The sequence below is a fragment of the Colossoma macropomum genome, unplaced genomic scaffold, assembly GCF_904425465.1.
Source record: "Colossoma macropomum unplaced genomic scaffold, Colossoma_macropomum, whole genome shotgun sequence".
NCBI lineage: Eukaryota > Metazoa > Chordata > Actinopteri > Characiformes > Serrasalmidae > Colossoma > Colossoma macropomum.
Window position 1 is genome coordinate 13,975,022 of NW_023494788.1, and position 21,771 is coordinate 13,996,792.

The 21,771-nt window shown below is 38.7% G+C and overlaps 1 protein-coding gene across 1 annotated transcript in view; it reads right to left on the reverse strand.

Annotated features, from left to right (window-relative positions):
• Positions 1-1,812, reverse strand: part of pcdh11 (protocadherin 11) — a 29,259-nt gene extending 27,447 nt beyond the window's left edge. Inside the window, exon 1 of the mRNA XM_036568550.1 lies at positions 1,072-1,812. The gene's annotated coding sequence lies outside the window, so the exon portion shown is untranslated. The remainder of the gene's footprint in view (positions 1-1,071) is intronic.
• Positions 1,813-21,771: the final 19,959 nt, after the last annotated feature.

Consider the following 21,771-nt stretch of genomic DNA (forward strand, 5'->3'; position numbering starts at 1 on the left):
AATAAACAGAAGCAGCCTTCCTGTCGCGGAAAGTGAGAGCAGAGTCAGAAACGCAGTTCTTACATATGCGTGCCCGGAATATATTACATGCACCCGAGCAGAATCCTATTCTAGTCAGTCTGATAAAACTAATGCGCCCTAAGGAACGGCGTTGTTTTAAAAGATTGAGCTTGAGGCGGAAAATCCCGTCAGCCGGCCGGAATGGAAAATGACGGATCTCGAGCTCCTCCGTGTATCTCCAGCGGCCGGTGAAGGTGCCGGTGAAGCCCGCCGGAGTTTTAGAGCTGAACATGAGGCCAGCATACGGGAGGCTGGAGCAGCTAGCCATGAAGAGCGCTAGGACGGGCTTTCATTGCGCTCTTGACGAACATGTTAAACCATAGGTGGGTGTTATATCGCCATGGCATTTCGCTCCTTTCCACGGCGTCGTATTTAAGCGATATCATGTGCTAAGGGTGATTTTTCTTAAGTTGTTAAACTGCTCCAGCGATGGGCTACGTGCAGAGATTTTGAACCACCGTTGTGCAGTTAGGGATTCACGTGTGGGCTGTATACGCGATGAATGCTCACCACGGAGCCCAACAACAGCTTTTTAAATTCGCTGAAGGAGACATTTAGCAGTGTTAGCTGCTAAAAGAAACTTATAGGCGCTCGGGGAAACTGGGGCTGTCTAAGCAGGTAGGCGTCAAGTATAACGTACATGGGTAAAATAGGATGATTTTGTGAGCTGCATTTTCGTGAGGTAGAGTTGAAAAATACCATTTTCCCCCTAGTTTTCCACATTTAAAATTTCCTGCACACTTGCCTGAATGCGCGCCTCCTCGACTCCGGCCCGACTAACTGCACGGACGGCTTTTACGTATTTTCTTGGTTCCAGCAGTGAGGAGAACACGCTAACAGCCTAAAAAGTCTTTCACGGGGTTCGTACAGGCAGGCTTTCGGTCCAGCTCACCGTGTGCCGATTTGGCAAGTAATACTGAGTTAAAATCTGAGGTACAAATTCTTCGGCAACTCCACTCCAGCCCTAACCGCTACACATTTATCACACTATTTAACGAATATGCGACTTACCGTCGATATCTTTTTGGCGAATACGGAGAAAAAAATCCTCTCAATTCCCGTCACGTAGCAACATCACTGCTTGAGGAGATGAAGTGCCGCGAACCGGGCTGAAGTGGAGGGAGAGAGAGAGGGGCAAGAAAATCCTCCTCACCGGCGGGAAGCAAATAGCCTCGTCGTGCCGACGGGTCGGTATCCAACTAAAGAAGGCGAAAGCGATCCATGTCCATGAGAAAAGTCCACGGTCCTCAAGCGAGCGGTGGAAAACATCAGCGGTGCACTTTTTGGCAGCGGCGGTGAAGGCTAGGTCCTCCTCAGCTCTCCGCGCGCGCGCACACGACACTGGTGGCTCCAAGTCGGTTACTCAACAAGCAACACTTCTGACTGGGAAAAAACACAGCAAGAGAGAAAGAAAGGGGGTGGAAAAACACTCAACGCCCGGAACTGGGAACTCTCCAGGGCCACACAGGAACTACTTCAGTGAATGTGGTGTCTCACACACGAGTGCGCAGCACAGAGCGAGCGAACATTTCGTTAGCGCTGCGAACGTAAACACGTTAGTTCACTCGTCACCATCACTTGTTTGGCTGGATGATACAGAGCTAAGACGCCCTGTGTTCAAGAAGGAAAAAAAAAAAAACTATATAGGCCTAAAGGTGGAATGCTGTTGGTGCTTGCGTTTCCCCAACGGAGCAAGATGATAGTGTGCCTTGGCGCGGCATCACTCACACACTCTGACATACTCGTCGTGCAGTAGTTGTGCGCAGAGCTCAGTCTCCGTTTGTATTGTATGAATTCAGACCCGTAGCCCCGCCCACCTCACCGCCTCCGCTTGACGTCAGCTAAGAGGGCGGGGCTTGCATCCTCTAAAAGCAGCGCTGATGCTGGAGACAGCAGGGATGGAAGAGGGGGGCAGTGTTCGCTCGGCAAATAAATACTCGATTCTGACAGCAGTCACTGTCACTACTTCTAAAGTTTAAATGGTCTGAAGTAACTCACAGATGCATTTATTTTAATCATCTTGTAAAGCCAATGATTTTGGTTCCCATCTACTAAGACTAATTGAGACTTTGCCCTGGGTTCTCCATTGCCATTGTAGTAAAATGGCTCTAAAATGCCCTATTAGTACACACCAAACATTTAAAGGAGAATACCACCAAATTTCTCAAAAGTTCTGCATAAATAAATGCTTTAAATGTTAACAAAATCATTCAGACTGGTTGGATGTGAAATGCTCCATTCTAGAGAAGCTTACTGAATCAGAGTTGCTCACAATGGTGGTGATGGGAACCAGACGGCTGAAGCATTTAATGCCGCTAAGAGCTACATCGCAGAAAGTTAGTACATGAAGTAGTTACAGATACTCTGACTGATGCCTGAGACATCGTTTTACGATAGTTGTGTGATAAGCTTTTGGCTTAAAATGTGCTTTTTTAAATTTCACTCATAGCTGAGAGGTACACGCAGGACGTTATAATGCAGAACATAAAACTCAAAAGATCTGTGTAGGTTCACTGGTCCTTTTTTGATAGTAAATAACACGGCTATACTTGCATTGCGATTCCTGTTTCCTATCACCATCACTGTAAAGAAATCTGAGTTAGTAGGTTTCTCTGCAGTGAGCTATTTCACATCATACCACTCTCTATGACATTGTTTATATGTCAGCAATTTAATTATGTAGAACTTTTGAAAAATAGGTGAAATTTCCCTTTAATGTAGGCTAGGACTGTAACAGTACAAAATATCATTCAATACTACCCTCTCAATATACACAAACATTGAGCAACACATTCAACAGACTGGAGCAAATAAAGTGCTTAGTTTAACTTTATTGGCTGCCAAACAAATGAACAAAAATGTGCTTGTCTGATTTTCATAGAAATAGTGGGGCTGTAGGCCTACATAATGATGACTTTTTTTCTATTATATGCATTTTAAAAAAGGAAATTCCACTAATTCTTCAACATTTCTGCATAACTTGGTGGTTAAGCTGTAAACAAAGGTCATTCAGAATGTTTTAATGTCCAATACTCCATTCTAGATAAACGTGCAGAATAAGAATTGTTCCCAGTGGTGGTGAATGGAACTAGACGTCTAAAGTGTTTAATGCCTATTTAAGCTACCTCTCAAAAAGTCATTGCATGAAATGGTTACAACTGCCCTGCCTAATGTGTGAGACATTTTTTCATGATGGATTTGGCCTAAAGTGTGATTTTTAGAAGCCAGCCATAGTGGAAAGGTACATACAAGTGTTCAAAGACTTTTGAAAATTGCCCCCAAAGAAAACTTTTTTACTATAATCAACATCACATATAACAACTGATGTTTTTAGAAAGTAAATAAAATGGCCTATTTGTGTTTTAGACATTGTGATCCCTGGGTGCTATCACCACCACTGTTAAGAAATCAAGGTTGATAAGTTTCTCTTCAGTGAATCATTTTACACCAAATCACCCTGAATGATGTTGTTTATATCTCAATGCTTGAATTATGCAGAAATTTTGAAAAGAAAAAATGGTGGAATACATTTTCACCTTGAAAGGAGCTATTCTGTCTTTGAAAGAAACACGAACCTGTAGCTAGATGGCTGAAAATCACTCCAGGTCTCGCATTCAATAAAGGTCATTCCCTCAACATGTCCACATTGATCATGCCATTAATTTTGTCATTGCTGCTATGCAACAAATCACAAGCAATAACAGGCCCCCTCAAGCGCTCTTTGTAAGAAGTAGCTATAACCTCGGTTACACCATTTGCACTCATTGGTAGTATGAAGTACAGTTTAACATAAGCTAGTGAAAAATGTGCCTGTTCAAAAAATAAAGCACCAATAACAGACAGACAATTGAGTAGAATCTGTATATAGACGTCGTATGCTCAGACCTACTGTATGCTAAGTCAGTGTAAGTGGATGATTTGTGCAAAAGATGTTAAAAAGTGAGTTGACATCACCAACAGTCAATGCTGTGAATTCAAGTTAAGAGTTAATTGAAAACCCAGCTTATAATCTGTTCAACCAAGTGTGGAGAAGTGATCAACCACTTATGGTTGTAAGCCCAGCGGGAGGCTGATGGTAGCATTCACTGGCAGAAACACTGACAGACAACGTTTCCTACAAAACTACACTGTAAGATCAATGTCTGCAGTCCTGACGGGGAAATTGACATTTTGAGGATTTTGAAGTGCTCAGCGAGCTCCTTTCCCTCATAAGGTCATGTGGCTATCCCACTCCCACACCTTAAAGGGTTTGATCACTTCATATTTTTAAGATTCGTGCTTCATGACACTGAAGGATTTCACCAAGGCATGTTAAAGAAATGCAAATCTGAAAGCCTTAAAGCAATATAAAAGGCACAAAATACCTCATGAATAATGCAGAGGGTTATTTTGCCATACTCAGAATGAACTTTCAGAGAAACCAGTTATGCATTTCTGATAGGACTGAAGAATCCACCACACGCACAAAGTAGTTTAAGTGGCACGGCTGCTTCCTTCAATTTGGACAATGTTTTAGCTCACGCTGAAATGGGGCAGAAGCGTGTATGCTACCCACTAGAAACGTGGCCTTCAGCAAAGTTGGAACTTTGTGAGATGTACACATTTGTACGATTGATACTTTTTTATCTTTGTTGTTGTCCTTCGTCCTTCGTCTATACAGATTGTCTTTCAATGGGACTTCATGCCAAGCGGCTTTGAGAGTTGTCCTCTGCTATCTTAGCCAAGGTAGTCTGCTGCTTTGTGACACTCAATACCTGTGCCAAATGTCTGGATTTTTCAGCATTCTGAAGGACATTGTTCCTATGTATTTCTTTAAAGTAACAAATAGAAAGATTTTAGTCTCTAACTAGTAAAACTGCTTGGTCTGTTCCGTGAAACAAGACTGTTCTCTAATGTTTTGTAATAACCTAAAAAAGGGTAACCCTTTATTTAAAGGCTGCCTATACAGGGACTTCACAACACACATAAGCTCTGAATACCATATTTATAAAGCACTGCTTGAGTATTTATGAACAGTCTATGCCAATAATCACAAGATGATATATGAAATAAAGGGCCTTTAAAGTGACAGACCTTTGTTCCATTTATAACATAGTCATGCAGCATTTGAAGGCAGAGGCCTAGTTAAGAAGACCATATATAAATTCTGTGGAAGTTTCTGATGCCCTTGAAAGATCATGTACACATAGAAGAAATATCAATGCTTCATTGTTATTAATACTACCTCTGTTAGAGAAATATAATTATGTTTTCTGTTATACTTCTGCTGTTATTCTTTTCAAAAAGTCTTTATATCCACAATTGTTATAAATGGATCATTTTGGAATGAAGCAGGAATGACGCCCTTCAGTTTCTAATAAGGAGACCTGTGTAGCTGGAGACACATGAAAAAACAGAGTAAAACAGAGTTTTTGAAATGCCATATGTCTAAATATATTAACACACACAGGTTTAAAAAGAAGCTCCAGCTCAATGTTTAGGTCAAATGCAAAATCAACATTGTACTGATGAAGATATAAACAGATATAAACAGAATTATTTGCTCTTTAATGGGCTAAAATGGCATTTCAAAATAAATTGCCTATTTAAACAACACAAATCAAATAAAATGTTATGTTGAAGTAAGAAGCAACTGGCTATTTAGCACAATAAGTCATTATGCTTTGACATTTTGGTACAGTTGTAGCAGCAACACTCAAATGCAGTGCAATAAACTGGCCAAATCTGTGTATTGAGCTAAAAAATTTTGCTAATTACGATCTTGGTCGATTTCAATTGTGCATTCCTAGAAGAAAAATATAGAATAGACAAACGGTGTTTGTACTAGGCCTTTACTTCAGAAGTTCCATTACTTGGGAATGATGCTTCATAACAGTAATATAAATGGAAACACATGTCTGTACTTTAGTGCAAGCCTCATTTACAATGTCACGTTATCTTGCAATTACTGGCGTAAGCTGTTCATTAATACTGTTACGAGCACTCAGCGAAGGTAGCCTTGTACTACTGACATTCTACGTTCATGAGGGGTCGTATCATATACGTTGCACCTCCTTTATTTTTAGAATTTAGCATCCAAAACTATTCTGCTATCTCAGGGTTTCACTTCCTTATTTGTTTGTTTGTTTGTTTGATTCCATGCCCCACTTTCACATTCCTTGTCAATAAACTCATTTAGACAGGCTATCTCCAGCTGCACTGCACTGTTTCTTAGATTAGATTCCGCAGTGAACGGGGGGTTTCTCTCAGTATAGAAAGCATTAGGCTGTGACTTCCCATTGGCAATCAGATCGAAAAAACACATGTAGTCAAGGTGAGTACATAGTGAGTTAATTGCACCTCACGCACTAAAACCTAAACCAATGCTGTGCTGCTTCAGTCGTTTCTTTAATGTAATTAAAACCGGTTTACAGTAGAACGGCGGCTGCTGCACTGAAATATCCGCACCAACTTGCTAGCAGTCCCGAGAGGTAAGCTTTGTGGGAGTCTTTCTGGGTTTTTTTCTGTTCTGTCCTGATATGATCAAATGGGCTTTTCTGTATGTCTTAATCTGCATGCTGTTGGCCCCTCTTACCAGATCCATGAGTCATTACTAACAGCTAGAAGAGAAATCATTGGAGGAAAGAACACACTAATATAGCTTATCAGTCTGCCACAGCTGGGCAGGGATCGCTGCTGAGGGCTGGGGAGGTAAATTGCAAGGTGTGCCTCAGTGTATTAACATTCAAGTTCTTTCAGAAGGGATTGATCTCTCCCTGCTATAATACATGGCCATGCTTGTGTATTATCCCATCTGCCTCTAAAAAAGGACTTGTTTCCGTCTCTCTTTACCATGTTCAATAACCACTTAAAACCCCTGTCATGCTACGCCAAGGATCCGCAGCGTTCATTTGTTAGACGTCGTTGTCTTCCAAATTTGGTACAAAGATGAGGCGGTTAATGCTGCTTACGCTGAAGTGATGTTCATAGTATTTAACTCATGGTCATTAATATTGGCTAGATGTGAAAAAGAATCCACTTAAGCCAAGATGGTTGAAACCATTATGGAAATAGATTCTTCTTTTATGATAAATTAAGCTTCAGTCAGCTTGTCTTGTCTCTCTAGTGTAAGTCTCTATGGAAACAATATAGAGAGAAGCACAAGCTGATACTTATATGTGGCTGTCATACACGTATCTCAGTGGCATTGCTTACCGAACGCAATGAACATGAGATTACGGAGGTGTCGGAGGGGGCAAAAGAGTTACAACTCTTGACCTTTGCTTTTTAAAACATGCAACATCCATGGCCTCGGCTCAACCTGGAGAAGCAGACTGGCATTCAAAAGAAAGTGCCCTTCAGGCATGATGATCATCGGGTTGTCACACGGCACGGAGAGAAAATGGCAAAACGTAAACAAAAAGTCGACGGTAATACGTTTGGGGCCATAAATTATGAAGGCACGCTTTGGAGATTGATGAAATATGCAAGGACTCAAGTCACCTATACTGGTTATGGCTTTATCTCAATTGCGTGTGTGGGAGTGCGCGGTAGAGCCTACTCTTAGCTGTGGAGAGAGAGAGAGAGAGAGAGAGAGAGATAAAACTCTGTGTACTCCCATCTGTATTTTCAAATGTCAATGACTGCTGCCATCAGGTGCGTGGTGTGGGTGTGCAATCAGTAATAAGCGCATAGTCGAGAAAAAGAAGAAGGGCAAAAAAAAAAACGACGTTTGATGTGAGGCAGTCTCCCAGGGTGCTAAGCTATTGTCAGGCCACGTTGGTTTTGTGTCTTGCCGCGCTGTTTTACAGTCTCAAAGATGAATCAGTTGCCCAAGCTGTGGGGCTTCTTCAATAAGATGCGATGAAAGGGATTCTATGAATGTTAGCCTACAATGAATTGCTGGCCATAGGTCACCTCGGTAATGGCTCGGGTGAAGGATAGTTGTTTGTTTGTGCAGAACTCAAGGTTTACCGCAGGCGTGCATGGGGGGATCTATGCGGTGCCTTTGGGGGCTACGACGAGGTCAAGAGGTCAAGGAGGACTATGACAGAGAAGATGCGTTTGACCCGAAGTCTACCCCCACATATCCAGGCCAAAGCACTACATATTCTCTGCAGATCAAGTGAGATTATTGTATCTCATATCATTTGATCTGCGTCTAGGGCAGACTTTATACTTTAGAGACTACATTTGTGGAAAAATCAGCAAAACTAATGAGTTTTGCTTTGATTGTCAAGTGTTAATGAGAGACCAATTATGGGGTACCCAGAACACTCGGGTTCACGTTGTCATGCTCTGCCTGCTACTTCCCTCAACCACAACAAGCCTTAGAGGATACTCTGTATTATTTTACATGTGAATTCATTAATAGGTTCGCTGCTGACGCTCTGGATGAGCTGTCTTGTGTGACAGATTAGGCTACGCTTTTCAAAATAAAGGTTCCTAAATGGTTCTTGGCTTTGATGTACAGTGGCCAGCTGTGTCACTAAAACACTAGTTTATTCACAAGAGAGCTAACAAAAGGTGTAGAGTTGATGCTACTTGGGTCATTTGCATAGGGTCTGTTGCTATGAGGAACAAAGAAATGTCAAACTGTCATGAGGCTTAGAAATTAGAGAGATGTAAATGAAGCATTAGATGTGTCAAAATCAACCAGCTGGTATATTTTTAAGACTCAGCAACATATTTGTGAGTTTACTAATAGTAAATGACTTTAAAAATAGTCTTAGGGCAGTAATAGGACAGTGTTCATGAGGCTACATGACGACCTACAAAAGCATTTAGAAATTTAACTTATTGTAACAGGCATCATTTGTCATAGAGGTTACATCTGCTAACTTTGACATCAAGCATTTTCTGTGGACCTTTTGTAAATTGAATGTTTCATTTTACCATGTATGAATTATTTAAGCAATGTGACACAAGCATTATATACTTGTCTGTCTGTCTTGTGTGACAGATTACACTCTTAAAAATAAAGGATCCCAAATCATTGTTGGCTTGGACGTACAGCGGCCAGCTGTGTCACTGAATCACTAGTTTATGCACAAGAAAGCTAACAAAAGGTCTAGAGTTGATACTACTTGGGTCATTTGCATGGGGTCTGTTGTTATGAGGAATAACGAAATGTCAGGCTTTAGCAGAGCTTAGTAACACTGAGACTGAAAACTGATCATCACATTGATTTATCTGTCAACTCAAGCTTTATCAGAGCTCAGTAACACTGAGATTAATGACTGGTTTATCAGTCTACTCAGGCTTTATCAGAGCTCAGTAACACTGAGATTAATGACTGATTGTTTTATCAGTCTACTCAGGCTTTATCAGAGCTCAGTAACACTGAGATTAATGACTGGTTTATCAGTCTACTCAGGCTTTAGCAGAGCTGAGTAACACTTTGACTAATAACTGATCATTACATTGATTTATCAGTCTACTCAGGCTTTAGCAGAGCTCAGTAACACTGAGATGAATGACCGATTGGTGTATTAGTCTACTCAGGCTTTAGCAGAGCTCAGTAACACAGATTAATGACTGTTTGTTTATCAGTCCACTCAGGCTTTAGCAGAGCTCAGTAACACTTTGACTAACAACTGATCATTACATTGGTTTATCAGTCTACTCAGGCTTTAGCAGAGCTCAGTAACACTTTGACTAATAACTGATCATTACATTGATTTATCAGTCTACTCAGGCTTTATCAGAGCTCACTAACACTGAGATTAAGCCATTTTTTGAGTTCCTCTTTAAAGTACATCTTTACATGTCGTAAACTGATTGTAAAAATGTTAATAATGAAGGATGGTACTTCTTTCAAAGATGGTAGGTATTTTAAATATAATGGGTGAGTATTCTAAAAGTATTCTTCTAAAAATGTAAAAGCTAACTGTATTCTGTAAAAAGTACAGTACTACAAAGTACTGTACTATATTTTGGAGTACTGACTTTACAAAATGTAAACAGATTCTTATTTTCTATATTCTGAATACTTGCATTTACGTTGCGTTACTTGCATTGCGTTACATCCCAACCCTAATAGAACGTTCAACGTTTTGTTTTGTTCTTTTGTAATTTAGTTCTTTTAGTCATTTAGAACCTTCAGGTTATGCAGAGTTTCTTTGAACTTTGTAAAAGCTCTCCACAAAGGTGGTTCCTCCCCATATAACTCATTTTGGCATCTTCATATTTAAAAGGCTGGTTATGGTTGTTGTATTACATTCTGCTTTTCGGGCTCCTCAAAATGAAGATTTTTTAGCACAAAGTGTTTCCAAGTGGTACAAGATCATCTCAATGTGTAATGCAAATGACTTCCTACAGTCTTTGCTGCAATTGTGCAGACAACACAGTGTAAAAATTGCCTTCCAAAACAGTGCGTTCTATTAGTTGATTTCTATATCTGGGGGGTGCCAAAAAATACAGCTTATTACTGTGATATTTGCACATCTCACTATGAATGAGAGACACTATTTGTCCTTTGCATTGCATTTGAATAAGAAATAATATTAATGTGGCGCAGTCGTGCTGCTTGTCCGCGTACATCACCGCATGCAACATCTGCTTTCTGTGACAGAACAGAGCAGGATCAATTTGTTGTGTGCATGCATAACTAATTCATCACATTGTTCTCCTGTAGATCTGAAACACACACACACACACATACTTACTTTTTTTTTCTTGGTGAATTATGTTGTAACCTTAGTCGGAAATTAAACCATTTGGATCTGAAAGTATCACATTACAAAGACATTCTCTCTCAAACAAAAAAGCTTGTTTCATTTCAGCCAGTTTTCAGCTGCTGTTTTTTTCTTCATGCCAAATACCTGCTGAAATTTTCACCATCTGCTTTCTCTACGCGTTTAATCTTGGAATGTTATTGACCAGTGACTAAACACTCACTGACCAGATGTTCTGGCTCTACTGCAAATGTGAGCAGAAAACCATACACAAAGTGTTTGTCCATGAGAATATGGTAGCTGCACTTTAAATCCAAATGTTTAGGTTTTGAAGATGTTTTACATATGTCACAGTGCTCAGTTGAGCTGTTAAGTGTGAGTTGAAATGTTTAGTACTTCGATGTTTGTCCATTTCATTCCAGAGCAACTTAAAACGATGCTATTAGTCTTTACTGTTTGCCATTGATTATGACGTGAAAATAGTAAGGCAGTGAAACGATTCAAATAATGAATCATGATGATTTTTTTGTAGTTAATTTTATGCATTTATTTGTCCAAATTTGACCCCAAAATGAAGGGTTTGTTGCTGAACACATCAGTGTATTTTGTTATAATTGTATTAGTGGACAAACAAAGCTTCATCAGAATGTATTTACTAGGAGTTATTAGGATAAATTTATTAAAAAACTAAGACAGTGTTGAATATCAGCTAATGATTAAAACACTCTTTTAAATTGCATTTTAATGTGAAGCGGTTAACTGTTCTGTTGAAGGTGCTGAATGTATTGCTTTAAAATCCATTTAAAGCTGTATTTGAATGAAATGAAATAGGGCTACAGTTGCGAATTCTATCATAGCAACACACAGAGCAAGAGTAGCTATCATCAATATTTTATCATATAATCATGTTATTAATATGTCATTAATGCATTATTAATGCATAATTAAAGGATTAACTTTGAGAGCCTTAGGAAATATGTGTGCTCCTTCAGTACATATGCTAATCATTTATGGAAATATTAAATAAACATTGGTGTTTAAAACCTAAACAAGTATCAAGTTTGTATCTATTTCCTGTTTAAGTAGAAACTTAATAATGATTAGCTGCAGAATAAAGTGAGTCATTACTTTTCAACCAGTGCTCAGAGGAATGCTAAGAGCACAGGCAGAACACTCCTCAACCAATCAGATTGTGCTGTTGAAACTAACTGTTGTATGAAATACCACAGCTAACATGGATAAATCCAAATGTTTAGGTTTTTAGCACTTTTTAAATGTGTCACAGTGTTTAACTGAGCTGTTAAGTACTTGGCCTGCCCATGCAGTACTGTGTGCAAGGGCAATTTAATCCAGTGTTGTTAATCTTTACTGAAGTTTGAATTGTTTGCCAGTAATTATGACTCTGTTAATGCTAGCAATCTGATGTGCCAATAGACTGTAATGTCAAATGAATGCTCGTGTTTAAAACCTAAACATGATGACTTTTGGAATGTGTTCTCTTGCTGTGTTTCTGATGGAGCTTTTCTCAATTGGGGACCAGCTCAACTGAACACTGGCATATTTGAAAAGTGTTACAGGAACATTTTTGAAGCCTAAACAGTTGAATTCACAGTGTAACCAATAAGTAACTTACTAGTAACAAATGAGGTTTTCGTAACATACATTACATATTCAAAGTTCTCTATCTAGGCCATTAGTCCAGTTTGTTTACTACCTGTTCTTTTATTTCTGTCTCTTCACTACCTATCATTTCTTTACTTGGGTGTGTTGGGTTCTGAATAGGGTTTGTGGGTGGATATGTCTTTTTTTGTGGGGGGGTGGTTCTGGATGGGTAGGGTACACAGGTTCACAACTACTTGCAATACATCACATTGTATTTGCACTATTATGAATGAATTATAACTTAAATAACAACAATAAAATTAAGAAATTAAAGGGAAAAAAGGTGGTTATTGTCCCCCGAAAGGTGGGGTGGGGGATGAGGTGATGAGGCTAATGGATATATTTATACAATAAGATTGTCAATGTATTTCAGTACTTAAGATAAACGCACACAGGACTTACTGATGGAGCAAATACACTTGCATATGCCATAATCACTGAAACTCAGCTCAAGTAAAGATTAAGAGCACTGTTCTAAGTTGCTCTCTCATGCAGGACAGAATGGACAGTCTAAATATTTAAGAGATGATGTGCGTGTGACCTGGCAGTGTGTGTGCTGTGCCTCTGCGTCTCATCTAGATGGAGTTGACATCGTCTGTCTTTGCATAGGAAGGTCACCGAATTGATTTCAAATAAATTTTTATGTGGTAAAGATACCGATCTTAATGACCAGCCTTTGTAAGGTCAGGGATTAGAGTGGCCCCGGCGCTAACAAAAGCAGGTGAAAAGAATTGCATATAGTAAGTGAAGGTTTGGTGTCAGCCAGTGCTCAGGCTGGGCAGCCCTGTCTGTGTGTGAAATTTTAATGGAGCCCTTTCTTTGTTGTTTGGGGACAGATGAGACGGCCGGGCTGGCGCAGCCAAACAGCCGCCTGAAAATATCAGCGCGCGAGATATTCCTCCACGATGTACTTTTATAGGTGAGACAAAGCAAGCGTTACTAGGACAATAAAGGACCAGTCATTATTTGGCACTGGTAATCTTGCACAGATGGTCCCGTGCTTGATGTTCAAATCACGTTTTGTTGCATTTTCACAGCCTTGAATGAGCTGTGTACACAGCCATTGTTTGATGAGGAAAATTGAAGGCAGGCCTTGTAAACTGTCGGTGCCTGATGCCAAAGACAGAGCTTGACTGAGACGGTTTGTGCAGGACTTTTTTTTTTCACTTTTTTGGCCTTTTTTGTCACCGAGACCAGCCTATAAGCCGAGTTCTCTCTGCAGATGGAGGGTACATAATGGTTGTGTTATGAGGTGGGATCATAGCTGCAGTGCAGCTTATGGGCAAACCGTAGAATAGCGTGAGGGAATAGACTTAGGTTTACATGGATGAGACAATTTCTCTTCAGGGTTTTGGTGTAATTTAGGTTGAGCATTGCCCCTCCTCTGACAATTGAAATGAAGGCTCTATGTAATTAACCTAGAAATAGGATGAAACCCCAACTCAACCCTGCGCTTCAGCGTAACACTGTCATCATCTTTTCCAACAATTCAATTTCATCCTTTCCTCCTTTGAATAAACAATTTAATGAAATCAAAATTAGGCACGACCCTTTTATGGGGTCGACCCTTTTCAAAAGCTGTAATATCCCATGAGGGGAGCTGCATTTAATTATTTATCTCTTTAAGCAATGCTTATGGAGCTCCTCAGCAAATATCTTACACTGACAGAGGAAACATATCCTTTGGAAATGAGACAGTTTTAGTTGAAGCTACATGAACTTGTATAACCAGAGATGTAGTTGCTAAAACTTCAGTGGGCAACCATTCACATACCTGCAGAATGATGGACAACTAAATACAAGCATGCCTTTTCATCCCTTTACTATTATTTCATGCTCTTCTGTTTGGTTTCTTGTACTGCATATATATTTTTAATATTTTAATGATATCAAGTCATAATATGCTTTGATTAAAGTTCATATATGGAATAGCCACTGATATACTCCAGAATGCTTTACTACATCTCATTAAACCTATATTTCCTGGCAACATGCCTAGTCATATTTATTTTACACTGTTATCATGTGTAATTATATTTATAATTCTCATTGTAAGATCTGTTATTATTAGTGTGGATGTAAAGTCATTATTGGTATTACTGTGTTGTTTTTTCCCACATTTAGCCGGTTCTGTCCACTGAACACTGTACTACTGTATCTACAACTTTCAGTCCTGACCGTATTATTGGGTTTTTAGTCTAGGGTTAGGGTTAGGTTTAGGGTTAGTACAGTTCATGTACAGTTTATGTACAGTAATGTGCGAAGGTCAGAGATCATCATTTATTTAATTTCTGGTCAAAACGGCCAAAGAGTACAGGTTCAGGAGTATTGTTTTCAGTGCAGGGATATTCTTCCACACCTCCAATGTTCAGTCTTAGAAGTTGGTTGCATTTTCTGCATCTCACAATCAAATTAATCCCAAACACTTTCAATGTTAAGATCTCCTTTTCTTAGTAATGGCTTCTTGACAGCCACAAATCCTTCCAGCAACCTTTAATTAATTCTTAATTATTTTTTTCTTTTGGCTTTCCTTTCCTGATGCAAGTCAATTATCTTATATCTAATCTCCTCAGAAATACCTTAAAATATGATAACTTGTACATACTGACCATTTTGGCTGGAAACTAATAATATAAATAAATGAAGGGTGGGCTTTGCTAACTTAATGAACGTTAAGTATTATTTACCAGTGGTACCATTTGAGATGTGGTTTCTTTATGGTAAATTTGTGAAAAAAATGTTTCTAAAATCCACACCAACTATTTTTTTAGTTTACTTTACTTAATTGTAAAATTTACTAATGCAAATCTAGTAATATGTACTATTTCTCATATAATGCCATAGCTATTTAGGTCAATCAAATTAAAATGAATTATTTATAAAGTTTTGGCTCAAAAAGCTTCCCATCATTCTTAGCAGTTTTGTTTGTTTCTGTTAATTATCATTTTCATTAGTTCTCTTCACATAATGTTATTTTTGTGTCATAGCATATTCTCACGCTAAAATGTTAGGTTTGGACGGATTTTACATGGTTATTGTTATTCTCACCATGTTGCTTTGTATTCAGGTTTATCAGTTCAGCTTGTAGCAATAAATGTTGATTTATTGGTGAATAAAAGTTGGTGAATACTAGTCCCAGTTTCTGAACAGAATGACAAAGTTGCTTAAAACCATTTGAGTTCTAAGAAAAGTGTTGGCTATGACTTGCTATATAAAGAAATGGATAAGACAGTGTGTATCCATTGGATAAACAGCCATTTGTTTATTACTGTATGAAACAATCCATTTAAAATAATGTCATTTTGTTGTGAGTTGTTTCACAGTTGATACCAGTGCATTGCACGCCAATGAAGATTCACAGCAATGTGCAATGACATGAACCAACCTAGGCTGATTCAAGATAACTAAATCAAGAGTAAACAGAACTCAAAAAGGTGAAGTACTTCCAGGTTGACACTATTTGAAATGTTTGGGCTGTTTGGGTTAACTTTACTTGCTAAAGAAATGTGGCTCACTGAAAAATACAAATCCATACAACCCATAACTCAAATTTAAAGCTATTTAGGCTTGAACCCATTAGGTTAGTTTTTTTTTTTTTTTCCAAGGCAATGAGTGTACATGATTTTTTTTAAAGTAAAGTCAAGTAATTTAAGTACTCTTTAGCTCTTTTCTCATTTGGTGAATGGACCTTTGAGAAAGTAAAGGAGGATGAGGTGAGGGTGGACTGGTAGAACAGTTAAACAGCCATGGAACAAACTCTTTCCCATTATGCTGTAGAGAGCCAGTCATTAAAATGTCTATGCTCCTCCCCTGATTTGCCACAGCTGTCCCTGATCTGGGAGAAGAGAACCTTGCACCTGTAGGCGGGGGTGCGGTCATGGCAGCTCCGCCTCTCCACCACCACAATATTTAAACAGGTACATAAACAGTGGTGTTTACCTTCCACTACATCCCTGGTAATAACCAATAAGAGAAATATGGGTGAAAATGGTTAGGCAACATGTCACAATAAGGCACTGCAACATATGCTTTGAAGGTGGTGATGAGCTGTAATCTTAAAATACATATGTGCATATGATCCCAATGACACAGTGTGCATTGTACCATAACTGTAGTTATAAAAAATAGGCTGACATATTTGCACAACAAGGCATGTAATACAATGTTATGCATTAGAAATGTATGAGGAAGGCTTAATAGATGAAAGCACCATCAAAGGTGTCACTATTAGGTTATATTGATTCCTAGCACTTAATCCAGCACAATCTCTGGACTGAAATCCATTCTGCCTCTGTTCATCATCTGGCCTACTTTAGTCTTTGGTACATTTTTGACATTATAATACCAGCAACACCTAATACCTAGGAAATATGCAAATTCACTCTCGGCGGAGAATGAATGCTCGCATTGTATCAAACTCCTTTCTTCCTTTTTCCATTTGATAGTGAGGAGGAGGATGCAAAATGTTTGTGGTAACTGAATTTGTAAATAAGGTCCCCTCTGAGAGATGTGAAAAGATAGACACAGGCAGAAACATAATAAAGACATAGAGCCGGAGAGTGGGGCCGCATACATTAACTTCAGGCCAGTCAGTTGTAAAAAGAAAAAAAAAAAGTTTCACCATTTTATTTGATGGTATATCACCGTCACCTCAGCAGTGTGGAAAAGGACACTTTCCTCAAAATTTGGCAGTGTTTTTCAAGGGCGGCTCACAAGGATTCATTGGAATATAGTTAGCGTTAAGCTTTCTGGCATTGTGCCGAGGTCTTTTCAGTCCGAGTGACAAAATTCAGCACGTCTGTCCTACCGTCATGTATAAAGTAACCTAGAAAACAGGGCCGATTGATCGGGATCCCTCTTAAACACCAGTGAATGGACATCCAGCAGTGCGTCTTGCCTTTCATCTCTGTTATTACCCACCCCACCCTCTGAGTTCATTGACACCTTTGCGGCAGTGCATTGCAGGACCGGTTGGTTACAGGCTGTTGGACTCCATACAAAGTGACCGCCTGAATCACCTTCATCCGTAGCTTGATTCGCTGAAGCATTGAAACTTTTCCAGCTTGTGCTCCTTACCTGAGGGAGTCCCTCTCCACCTGTGTGAGGAGCTTGAAAGGCTTTCTTCAAAATCAGCAATTGATATAGGCCGCTGTAAGAAAAGCAATGCACTACAGTGATCGATGCCACTGAACTTCCAGGCTAGCAGATGCACGCTATCCTAACACTGACTTTGTAGCTGCGCAAAGCATCAGGATGCTTCATGATAGCAGGCCTGTTTCATCATATCTCTGATAGCGCATGTCATGGGTAATCTCAAATTATCATAAATAATCTCAGAGATCAGTTTAACCTCAGAAATGATTAGACGGTTGTAGGTCAGGAGCATGACTTTACTCACAAACGCCATCTTTTAGCATATGCTAATGACACTGTGCAGCAAATTCTCCCTGTTAAATGAGGGACCCGAATGAGCTTAATTTTCCTTCCTAATGGTAATTGCATTTTCATCAGGAGGATGGTGTTTTTTGTCCAATTTACACTGCCTTTAGGCTTTCCTTATTTTTATCATCAAGGCCTTAGGTGATGCATGTTATAGCTTCACTCTGTATGGAATCATTTGCAGTTACAGCAGGATCCTCTTCAGAAGTCTCTAATTAAAACTTTTGAACAGATTCTTATGTGCCAAAGATTGTTTTTATTTAGGAAATAAAAGTTGAAGTTCTGTTCAGCAACCAAGGGTTCTATCTGAAACTTTTTTGTTTCAGAGGGTTCTTCCACTAAAAACCACACTGACACTCAGAACACCCTGCTTTAGCTCGGGTGTATGATCAGCATGTTTATTTTCTGAAAAAGAATGGAGTTTCTGCACCGGGCATTGTGGTACTGTATGGTTACAAATCCACGATCATGCTGTTTGTCCTCAATTCTACTGCCGAGTGAACCGTGTCGTTCCTGAGTACCTGTGCTCAACAGAGTCACCCTTCTTACCGGGGTAACAAGGGTACTGAGCCAGAACACATGGGTGGAGCTAGAAATAGTGCAGACCATTGATTGCTGAAGTGCAGTCTTCACAGTATTGCTACATTGCTGTCTAAGACTCTCACATAAAACAGAATGTCAAGTAAAAGGTACGCTACAAAACATAATTACAATTATGGAAAATGCACTAGCAAAGTATTACTGGTATATTGGAGACAATTCAGACACTTCTTTAACAGACAATTCTGTTAAATTACAGTACATATTCTACGTACATACAGGACAATTCCTTCACTTCATTTAAGAAACATTCTGTATTTCAGGGGGTTCTCTGTAAAAATCATGTCTTCTTCCAATCTAAACAGAAAAATCTTCTGTATCCTCCACTACAGCCCAACTAAAATATAAGTTGGTTGATTATATCAGCCAATACTGATGACCCGTGGGTTTAACAATATCAGTGCCATCGATGCTATCACTTCTTTTGGGTTGTGGCATCGCTGTAGAAAATTAAATGCCAAAAGAAAATAATAAGCTTGTTTGCGGCTTAACAGCTATTTTACATATTCTAACAGCTAATGTTTACTGCTGTTGCTACATATATAAATGTATACTTTATACTATCACATAGTTATTTTGTTATTAACATCACATTTGAATTTATCTCCATAGTAAAAAGGCACACTGCAAAGAATTTCTGTAATTTACGTAACATAACATTTTTACTTTATATTAATATTATTTAATAAATACTTCAACTTAAAGCCAAAATGCAAGCATTATTAGAGGAGCCTATTACCTGTCAGCTTTAGAGAGAACAGCTGTTTTGAACTGAAATTAAACAATTGATTATTTTAGGATTTTTTTTTTTTGTCCAATTTTACTTTAGTGTTTAAGATATTTTTCAATTGCTGTTTTAACTCTTTCATACCCTAATATGTGTGTAATGCTCAGAAAAGAGGACATTATGGATTGCAATAATATACTGCTGTCAATATGTAGTCTTGTAAAAATATAGTTTTGTACTGCATTTTGTATTTGCATTTACAAGTACAGTACAATGTCATTACTGTAAACAAACATTACGGTATGAGTGCTGTAAATATTAATTACAGCAACCACCTGGCATTTCCACTCCTAGTAAGGTACTGTAAGTTTACGGAGTAGCTACACCCTCTCTCATAATGAAGGGACAGTTATCTGCAGCTGCAAGTACTGAGATCACAGTTAAACTACCCAGCATTCAACCAACACATGCTTGGAAATATGGAAAAGTTACTGTGAATTGCAGAAACTGAAACGTTTGTTTAAATCATGTAGAGGAACAAACAGTAAAAAGACATTTTTACAGTGTAAATCAGAACCTGAAGCTATTGTTTGTGTTTACTATTGCTGTTTAAAATAATGCAATGTGAGAAATCATGTGAACATCACACAACCTCAAGAGAACCTCACCTACTTTGACGGTTCTGTGGTGCAATGGAAAAAAGACACAGGTACTGAACAACCATTGTGTTGCCATCTGTTCTACTCTGAATGCTCAGTCTCAAGCCATGTGCTTAAGTCTGCTTCTAGTAACACATAACACATAGATCGTACACTCCCTATGGATCATGTTGGATGAGCCACTGGTTTCCAGAGGTCCTTAGTCATGTGCTTTGTGTTTGACACATTCAGACTTCTAACAATGGCTACAGCTGTAGGTATATCTTTCCTGCTTCTCTGCTGTTTGCACAATTAGAAGACCTACTTATCCTGGTCTTCAGGGACTGCATGTCTTATTTTTGACACCACTTTAGCTTCTCTTATGAATCATTTGGTGTTAAAAGAATGTTCTGATGTACTTCTCGGAGGAACAATCATCATGATGCTTAAAAGTCTCACAAGAGCCACAGATGTATTTTAAATGAATCAGGGTTAAGAACAGATGTTCCTAAATAAATATCTCGTTTGTCACTGTGGCAGCCGTTTTAGGCACTCTTAGGTGAAGATATATTGCTTCTCTGAATATGTTGAATTCTGACAAAAAGAAACAAAGAAAGAAAGAAGAAGAAGAAGAAGAAGAAGAAGAAGAAGAAGAAGAAGAAGAAGAAGAATCATTTACTGCTAAAAATAAAAATAAAATAAATTGAAAATTAAATTAAATTAAGCGTGGTAAAGACCTATGTATACTTACTTTAGGATGGCATTTGTATTTTTATTTGAAGCTTTATTTATATACAAACCTCAATTACAAAAAAAAGCTGGGACAGTATCTGAAATGCAAATAAATACAGAAAGCGGTGATTTGTACATCTAGTTTGATCTGTATTTACTTTATGAACACTGTGTTTTTGTAAACACGTGCTCATTCTTAAATTGATGATTGCAACAGATTCCAAAACGTTGGGACAGGGACAAAATTCATAATAAAAACACTGCATAAAAAACAGTGTTATGCACAGTGGAAGCTGTTAATGAAAGCTATTAATGTCCAGAAATGCTGCCCACTTCTCTGGGCTCTAGCTCATCTGAAATAGGCCGATGTACAGTTTAAACATGTATTGTGGAGTTTGTGTTCTCTGGGCCAATGAAGAAATCCAGATTGTTACCAGTATAAAGTTTAAAACCACGCTCTGTCATTGCATGGGGAAGCGTAACTTGCATGTATGTGAAAGCATCATTACCAGTGAAAGATATCTACACATTTTGGATCAAAATATCATTGCTGTCCAAAGAAAAACATGTATCTCAAAAACAGTAACTTTACAGGAGAAGGCAAAAAGGTTCTTAACTTTGAATGTAAACTCATGTGATTTTGTGATTTTGGAGCATTTCTATTGGTTCATTCTTAATGAAATTTTCATATAATAAAAAGGATTGTGTGTTTAAATAATGTAGAAAAATAAAAATTGACAAAAATTGACATTTTTTTGTGCTGCCTTTTTGGCAATGTGTTTTTCAGGGACATCCATCTTTATTTCATTATTGTTATGCCAAGCCACATTCTGCATGTGTTACCACAGCATGGCTGCATAATCAGAGTGCAGGTGCTAGACGGGCCTGCCTGCAGTCCAGACCTGTCTTCCATTAAAAATGTGTGGTGCATTATGAAGTACATTAGTTGTCTCTTGCTTGGTGTGAATTGGGCTTTGTTCCCACAGCAGGTAAAAATGGCCCAAATTTGATGTTCATATGTGACGCAGATGTGTTTCCTCTGCGTCAGTGTGAACAGCAAAAACACACTGAATCTGACATTTTCAGTTCCGATTTGGGACACTTTCATATGTGGTACTGAAATCTGATACATATCTGATATGTGGCAATGTGACTCAGTCTGAACAGCCAGATTGGAATTCATGCGACTTTTAAGTCAATCCAACTGGACATTCATCATAATTTCGCACTGTTGAGACCTCATAAACATTGGTGGTGT